This window comes from Salmo salar, chromosome 08, assembly GCF_965601325.2.
Source record: "Salmo salar chromosome 08, fSalSal1, whole genome shotgun sequence".
Taxonomy (NCBI): Eukaryota; Metazoa; Chordata; class Actinopteri; order Salmoniformes; family Salmonidae; genus Salmo; species Salmo salar.
The window spans coordinates 3,195,546-3,202,500 of NC_138298.1; the positions used below are offsets into that span (position 1 = coordinate 3,195,546).

General features: G+C 42.3%; 15 non-coding genes and 1 pseudogene across 15 annotated transcripts; all 16 read right to left on the bottom strand.

Moving 5' to 3' along the window:
• Positions 1-219: 219 nt before the first annotated feature.
• On the bottom strand, positions 220-338 carry LOC145855951 (5S ribosomal RNA). The gene has a single exon (XR_014376839.1). It is a non-coding gene; the product is annotated as a 5S ribosomal RNA (ribosomal RNA).
• Positions 339-477: 139 nt separating this feature from the next.
• Positions 478-596, bottom strand: LOC145855952 (5S ribosomal RNA). The gene has a single exon (XR_014376840.1). It is a non-coding gene; the product is annotated as a 5S ribosomal RNA (ribosomal RNA).
• Positions 597-1,005: 409 nt separating this feature from the next.
• On the bottom strand, positions 1,006-1,124 carry LOC145885901 (5S ribosomal RNA). The gene has a single exon (XR_014397485.1). It is a non-coding gene; the product is annotated as a 5S ribosomal RNA (ribosomal RNA).
• A 399-nt stretch (positions 1,125-1,523) lies between these two features.
• Positions 1,524-1,642, bottom strand: LOC145852575 (5S ribosomal RNA). Its single transcript, XR_014374431.1, has one exon. It is a non-coding gene; the product is annotated as a 5S ribosomal RNA (ribosomal RNA).
• Positions 1,643-2,051: 409 nt separating this feature from the next.
• On the bottom strand, positions 2,052-2,170 carry LOC145855953 (5S ribosomal RNA). The gene has a single exon (XR_014376841.1). It is a non-coding gene; the product is annotated as a 5S ribosomal RNA (ribosomal RNA).
• Positions 2,171-2,309: 139 nt separating this feature from the next.
• On the bottom strand, positions 2,310-2,428 carry LOC145855955 (5S ribosomal RNA). The gene has a single exon (XR_014376843.1). It is a non-coding gene; the product is annotated as a 5S ribosomal RNA (ribosomal RNA).
• A 409-nt stretch (positions 2,429-2,837) lies between these two features.
• LOC145855956 (5S ribosomal RNA) lies at positions 2,838-2,956 on the bottom strand. Its single transcript, XR_014376844.1, has one exon. It is a non-coding gene; the product is annotated as a 5S ribosomal RNA (ribosomal RNA).
• A 409-nt stretch (positions 2,957-3,365) lies between these two features.
• On the bottom strand, positions 3,366-3,474 carry LOC145853281 (uncharacterized; annotated as a pseudogene).
• A 409-nt stretch (positions 3,475-3,883) lies between these two features.
• On the bottom strand, positions 3,884-4,002 carry LOC145855957 (5S ribosomal RNA). Its single transcript, XR_014376845.1, has one exon. It is a non-coding gene; the product is annotated as a 5S ribosomal RNA (ribosomal RNA).
• Positions 4,003-4,141: 139 nt separating this feature from the next.
• Positions 4,142-4,260, bottom strand: LOC145855958 (5S ribosomal RNA). The gene has a single exon (XR_014376846.1). It is a non-coding gene; the product is annotated as a 5S ribosomal RNA (ribosomal RNA).
• A 409-nt stretch (positions 4,261-4,669) lies between these two features.
• LOC145855959 (5S ribosomal RNA) lies at positions 4,670-4,788 on the bottom strand. Its single transcript, XR_014376847.1, has one exon. It is a non-coding gene; the product is annotated as a 5S ribosomal RNA (ribosomal RNA).
• Positions 4,789-5,197: 409 nt separating this feature from the next.
• On the bottom strand, positions 5,198-5,316 carry LOC145855960 (5S ribosomal RNA). The gene has a single exon (XR_014376848.1). It is a non-coding gene; the product is annotated as a 5S ribosomal RNA (ribosomal RNA).
• A 409-nt stretch (positions 5,317-5,725) lies between these two features.
• Positions 5,726-5,844, bottom strand: LOC145855961 (5S ribosomal RNA). Its single transcript, XR_014376849.1, has one exon. It is a non-coding gene; the product is annotated as a 5S ribosomal RNA (ribosomal RNA).
• A 139-nt stretch (positions 5,845-5,983) lies between these two features.
• Positions 5,984-6,102, bottom strand: LOC145855962 (5S ribosomal RNA). The gene has a single exon (XR_014376850.1). It is a non-coding gene; the product is annotated as a 5S ribosomal RNA (ribosomal RNA).
• A 409-nt stretch (positions 6,103-6,511) lies between these two features.
• On the bottom strand, positions 6,512-6,630 carry LOC145855963 (5S ribosomal RNA). Its single transcript, XR_014376851.1, has one exon. It is a non-coding gene; the product is annotated as a 5S ribosomal RNA (ribosomal RNA).
• Positions 6,631-6,769: 139 nt separating this feature from the next.
• Positions 6,770-6,888, bottom strand: LOC145855964 (5S ribosomal RNA). The gene has a single exon (XR_014376852.1). It is a non-coding gene; the product is annotated as a 5S ribosomal RNA (ribosomal RNA).
• Between the last annotated feature and the right edge of the window lie 67 nt (positions 6,889-6,955).

The window sequence follows — 6,955 nt, forward strand, 5'->3', positions numbered from 1 at the left end:
TTGAACAGGGCAAAGGAGCACAAAGCACACACAAGCTGCATTCAGCAACAATATTCTTGTTTGTCTTATAAATACAAGGCAGATGCTAATTGAAAACACAAGGAAATTTGATCCTATTAAAAAGGCAGGAAGCTGCATTTAGTCAATTCATCATTAAATGCTTACTACAAGGCAGTGTTGCTGATGAAATAGTGCAGGGGCACACCCTCGTGGACAAAATGCTTACAGCACCTGGTATTCCCAGGCGGTCTCCCATCCAAGTACTAACCAGGCCCGACCCTGCTTAGCTTCCGAGATCAGACGAGATCGGGCGTACCCAGGCTGGTATGGCCGTAAGCGAGAAACAATCTCTTGCTACAACATATATAGTCAAAGTGAGTCTGATAAAACAGACATTTAGTCAATTCATCATTAAATGCTTAATACAAGGCAGTGTTGCTGATGAAATAGTGCAAGAGCACACCCTCGTGGACAAAATGCTTACAGCACCTGGTATTCCCAGGCGGTCTCCCATCCAAGTACTAACCAGGCCCGACCCTGCTTAGCTTCCGAGATCAGACGAGATCGGGCGTACCCAGGCTGGTATGGCCGTAAGCGAGAAAAAATCTCTTGCTACAACATATATAGTCAAAGTGAGTGTGATAAACAGACATTGCATTTTCACCAATTAGATAAGCAGCTTGAACTTTGTGTCACTGAAAAAGTAGAAGAAATTACAAACACTGTTCCCATCACTTTTTAGCACAGGTAGTTGGATAAAATACAAACTTTATTTCCTTTCATCATTTGAACAGGGCAAAGGAGCACAAAGCACACACAAGCTGCATTCAGCAACAATATTCTTGTTTGTCTTATAAATACAAGGCAGATGCTAATTGAAAACACAAGGAAATTTGATCCTATTAAAAAGGCAGGAAGCTGCATTTAGTCAATTCATCATTAAATGCTTACTACAAGGCAGTGTTGCTGATGAAATAGTGCAGGGGCACACCCTCGTGGACAAAATGCTTACAGCACCTGGTATTCCCAGGCGGTCTCTCATCCAAGTACTAACCAGGCCCGACCCTGCTTAGCTTCCGAGATCAGACGAGATCGGGAGTACCCAGGCTGGTATGGCCGTAAGCGAGAAACAATCTCTTGCTACAACATATATAGTCAAAGTGAGTGTGATAAACAGACATTGCATTTTCACCAATTAGATAAGCAGCTTGAACTTTGTGTCACTGAAAAAGTAGAAGAAATTACAAACACTGTTCCCATCACTTTTTAGCACAGGTAGTTGGATAAAATACAAACTTTATTTCCTTTCATCATTTGAACAGGGCAAAGGAGCACAAAGCTGCATTCAGCAACAATATTCTTGTTTGTCTTATAAATACAAGGCAGATGCTAATTGAAAACACAAGGAAATTTGATCCTATTAAAAAGGCAGGAAGCTGCATTTAGTCAATTCATCATTAAATGCTTACTACAAGGCAGTGTTGCTGATGAAATAGTGCAGGGGCACACCCTCGTGGACAAAATGCTTACAGCACCTGGTATTCCCAGGCGGTCTCCCATCCAAGTACTAACCAGGCCCGACATTGCTTAGCTTCCGAGATCAGACAAGATCGGGCGTACCCAGGCTGGTATGGCCGTAAGCGAGAAACAATCTCTTGCTACAACATATATAGTCAAAGTGAGTGTGATAAACAGACATTGCATTTTCACCAATTAGATAAGCAGCTTGAACTTTGTGTCACTGAAAAAGTAGAAGAAATTACAAACACTGTTCCCATCACTTTTTAGCACAGGTAGTTGGATAAAATACAAACTTTATTTCCTTTCATCATTTGAACAGGGCAAAGGAGCACAAAGCACACACAAGCTGCATTCAGCAACAATATTCTTGTTTGTCTTATAAATACAAGGCAGATGCTAATTGAAAACACAAGGAAATTTGATCCTATTAAAAAGGCAGGAAGCTGCATTTAGTCAATTCATCATTAAATGCTTACTACAAGGCAGTGTTGCTGATGAAATAGTGCAAGAGCACACCCTCGTGGACAAAATGCTTACAGCACCTGGTATTCCCAGGCGGTCTCCCATCCAAGTACTAACCAGGCCCGACCCTGCTTAGCTTCCGAGATCAGACGAGATCGGGCGTACCCAGGCTGGTATGGCCGTAAGCGAGAAACAATCTCTTGCTACAACATATATAGTCAAAGTGAGTCTGATAAAACAGACATTTAGTCAATTCATCATTAAATGCTTAATACAAGGCAGTGTTGCTGATGAAATAGTGCAAGCGCACACCCTCGTGGACAAAATGCTTACAGCACCTGGTATTCCCAGGCGGTCTCCCATCCAAGTACTAACCAGGCCCGACCCTGCTTAGCTTCCGAGATCAGACGAGATCGGGCGTACCCAGGCTGGTATGGCCGTAAGCGAGAAAAAATCTCTTGCTACAACATATATAGTCAAAGTGAGTGTGATAAACAGACATTGCATTTTCACCAATTAGATAAGCAGCTTGAACTTTGTGTCACTGAAAAAGTAGAAGAAATTACAAACACTGTTCCCATCACTTTTTAGCACAGGTAGTTGGATAAAATACAAACTTTATTTCCTTTCATCATTTGAACAGGGCAAAGGAGCACAAAGCACACACAAGCTGCATTCAGCAACAATATTCTTGTTTGTCTTATAAATACAAGGCAGATGCTAATTGAAAACACAAGGAAATTTGATCCTATTAAAAAGGCAGGAAGCTGCATTTAGTCAATTCATCATTAAATGCTTACTACAAGGCAGTGTTGCTGATGAAATAGTGCAGGGGCACACCCTCGTGGACAAAATGCTTACAGCACCTGGTATTCCCAGGCGGTCTCCCATCCAAGTACTAACCAGGCCCGACCCTGCTTAGCTTCCGAGATCAGACGAGATCGGGCGTACCCAGGCTGGTATGGCCGTAAGCGAGAAACAATCTCTTGCTACAACATATATAGTCAAAGTGAGTGTGATAAACAGACATTGCATTTTCACCAATTAGATAAGCAGCTTGAACTTTGTGTCACTGAAAAAGTAGAAGAAATTACAAACACTGTTCCCATCACTTTTTAGCACAGGTAGTTGGATAAAATACAAACTTTATTTCCTTTCATCATTTGAACAGGGCAAAGGAGCACAAAGCACACACAAGCTGCATTCAGCAACAATATTCTTGTTTGTCTTATAAATACAAGGCAGATGCTAATTGAAAACACAAGGAAATTTGATCCTATTAAAAAGGCAGGAAGCTGCATTTAGTCAATTCATCATTAAATGCTTACTACAAGGCAGTGTTGCTGATGAAATAGTGCAGGGGCACACCCTCGTGGACAAAATGCTTACAGCACCTGGTATTCCCAGGCGGTCTCCCATCCAAGTACTAACCAGGCCCGACCCTGCTTAGCTTCCGAGATCAGGCGTACCCAGGCTGGTATGGCCGTAAGCGAGAAACAATCTCTTGCTACAACATATATAGTCAAAGTGAGTGTGATAAACAGACATTGCATTTTCACCAATTAGATAAGCAGCTTGAACTTTGTGTCACTGAAAAAGTAGAAGAAATTACAAACACTGTTCCCATCACTTTTTAGCACAGGTAGTTGGATAAAATACAAACTTTATTTCCTTTCATCATTTGAACAGGGCAAAGGAGCACAAAGCACACACAAGCTGCATTCAGCAACAATATTCTTGTTTGTCTTATAAATACAAGGCAGATGCTAATTGAAAACACAAGGAAATTTGATCCTATTAAAAAGGCAGGAAGCTGCATTTAGTCAATTCATCATTAAATGCTTACTACAAGGCAGTGTTGCTGATGAAATAGTGCAGGGGCACACCCTCGTGGACAAAATGCTTACAGCACCTGGTATTCCCAGGCGGTCTCCCATCCAAGTACTAACCAGGCCCGACCCTGCTTAGCTTCCGAGATCAGACGAGATCGGGCGTACCCAGGCTGGTATGGCCGTAAGCGAGAAACAATCTCTTGCTACAACATATATAGTCAAAGTGAGTCTGATAAAACAGACATTTAGTCAATTCATCATTAAATGCTTAATACAAGGCAGTGTTGCTGATGAAATAGTGCAAGAGCACACCCTCGTGGACAAAATGCTTACAGCACCTGGTATTCCCAGGCGGTCTCCCATCCAAGTACTAACCAGGCCCGACCCTGCTTAGCTTCCGAGATCAGACGAGATCGGGCGTACCCAGGCTGGTATGGCCGTAAGCGAGAAAAAATCTCTTGCTACAACATATATAGTCAAAGTGAGTGTGATAAACAGACATTGCATTTTCACCAATTAGATAAGCAGCTTGAACTTTGTGTCACTGAAAAAGTAGAAGAAATTACAAACACTGTTCCCATCACTTTTTAGCACAGGTAGTTGGATAAAATACAAACTTTATTTCCTTTCATCATTTGAACAGGGCAAAGGAGCACAAAGCACACACAAGCTGCATTCAGCAACAATATTCTTGTTTGTCTTATAAATACAAGGCAGATGCTAATTGAAAACACAAGGAAATTTGATCCTATTAAAAAGGCAGGAAGCTGCATTTAGTCAATTCATCATTAAATGCTTACTACAAGGCAGTGTTGCTGATGAAATAGTGCAGGGGCACACCCTCGTGGACAAAATGCTTACAGCACCTGGTATTCCCAGGCGGTCTCCCATCCAAGTACTAACCAGGCCCGACCCTGCTTAGCTTCCGAGATCAGACGAGATCGGGCGTACCCAGGCTGGTATGGCCGTAAGCGAGAAACAATCTCTTGCTACAACATATATAGTCAAAGTGAGTGTGATAAACAGACATTGCATTTTCACCAATTAGATAAGCAGCTTGAACTTTGTGTCACTGAAAAAGTAGAAGAAATTACAAACACTGTTCCCATCACTTTTTAGCACAGGTAGTTGGATAAAATACAAACTTTATTTCCTTTCATCATTTGAACAGGGCAAAGGAGCACAAAGCACACACAAGCTGCATTCAGCAACAATATTCTTGTTTGTCTTATAAATACAAGGCAGATGCTAATTGAAAACACAAGGAAATTTGATCCTATTAAAAAGGCAGGAAGCTGCATTTAGTCAATTCATCATTAAATGCTTACTACAAGGCAGTGTTGCTGATGAAATAGTGCAGGGGCACACCCTCGTGGACAAAATGCTTACAGCACCTGGTATTCCCAGGCGGTCTCCCATCCAAGTACTAACCAGGCCCGACCCTGCTTAGCTTCCGAGATCAGACGAGATCGGGCGTACCCAGGCTGGTATGGCCGTAAGCGAGAAACAATCTCTTGCTACAACATATATAGTCAAAGTGAGTGTGATAAACAGACATTGCATTTTCACCAATTAGATAAGCAGCTTGAACTTTGTGTCACTGAAAAAGTAGAAGAAATTACAAACACTGTTCCCATCACTTTTTAGCACAGGTAGTTGGATAAAATACAAACTTTATTTCCTTTCATCATTTGAACAGGGCAAAGGAGCACAAAGCACACACAAGCTGCATTCAGCAACAATATTCTTGTTTGTCTTATAAATACAAGGCAGATGCTAATTGAAAACACAAGGAAATTTGATCCTATTAAAAAGGCAGGAAGCTGCATTTAGTCAATTCATCATTAAATGCTTACTACAAGGCAGTGTTGCTGATGAAATAGTGCAGGGGCACACCCTCGTGGACAAAATGCTTACAGCACCTGGTATTCCCAGGCGGTCTCCCATCCAAGTACTAACCAGGCCCGACCCTGCTTAGCTTCCGAGATCAGACGAGATCGGGCGTACCCAGGCTGGTATGGCCGTAAGCGAGAAACAATCTCTTGCTACAACATATATAGTCAAAGTGAGTCTGATAAAACAGACATTTAGTCAATTCATCATTAAATGCTTAATACAAGGCAGTGTTGCTGATGAAATAGTGCAGGGGCACACCCTCGTGGACAAAATGCTTACAGCACCTGGTATTCCCAGGCGGTCTCCCATCCAAGTACTAACCAGGCCCGACCCTGCTTAGCTTCCGAGATCAGACGAGATCGGGCGTACCCAGGCTGGTATGGCCGTAAGCGAGAAACAATCTCTTGCTACAACATATATAGTCAAAGTGAGTGTGATAAACAGACATTGCATTTTCACCAATTAGATAAGCAGCTTGAACTTTGTGTCACTGAAAAAGTAGAAGAAATTACAAACACTGTTCCCATCACTTTTTAGCACAGGTAGTTGGATAAAATACAAACTTTATTTCCTTTCATCATTTGAACAGGGCAAAGGAGCACAAAGCACACACAAGCTGCATTCAGCAACAATATTCTTGTTTGTCTTATAAATACAAGGCAGATGCTAATTGAAAACACAAGGAAATTTGATCCTATTAAAAAGGCAGGAAGCTGCATTTAGTCAATTCATCATTAAATGCTTACTACAAGGCAGTGTTGCTGATGAAATAGTGCAGGGGCACACCCTCGTGGACAAAATGCTTACAGCACCTGGTATTCCCAGGCGGTCTCCCATCCAAGTACTAACCAGGCCCGACCCTGCTTAGCTTCCGAGATCAGACGAGATCGGGCGTACCCAGGCTGGTATGGCCGTAAGCGAGAAACAATCTCTTGCTACAACATATATAGTCAAAGTGAGTCTGATAAAACAGACATTTAGTCAATTCATCATTAAATGCTTAATACAAGGCAGTGTTGCTGATGAAATAGTGCAAGAGCACACCCTCGTGGACAAAATGCTTACAGCACCTGGTATTCCCAGGCGGTCTCCCATCCAAGTACTAACCAGGCCCGACCCTGCTTAGCTTCCGAGATCAGACGAGATCGGGCGTACCCAGGCTGGTATGGCCGTAAGCGAGAAAAAATCTCTTGCTACAACATATATAGTCAAAGTGAGTGTGATAAACAGACATTGCATTTTCA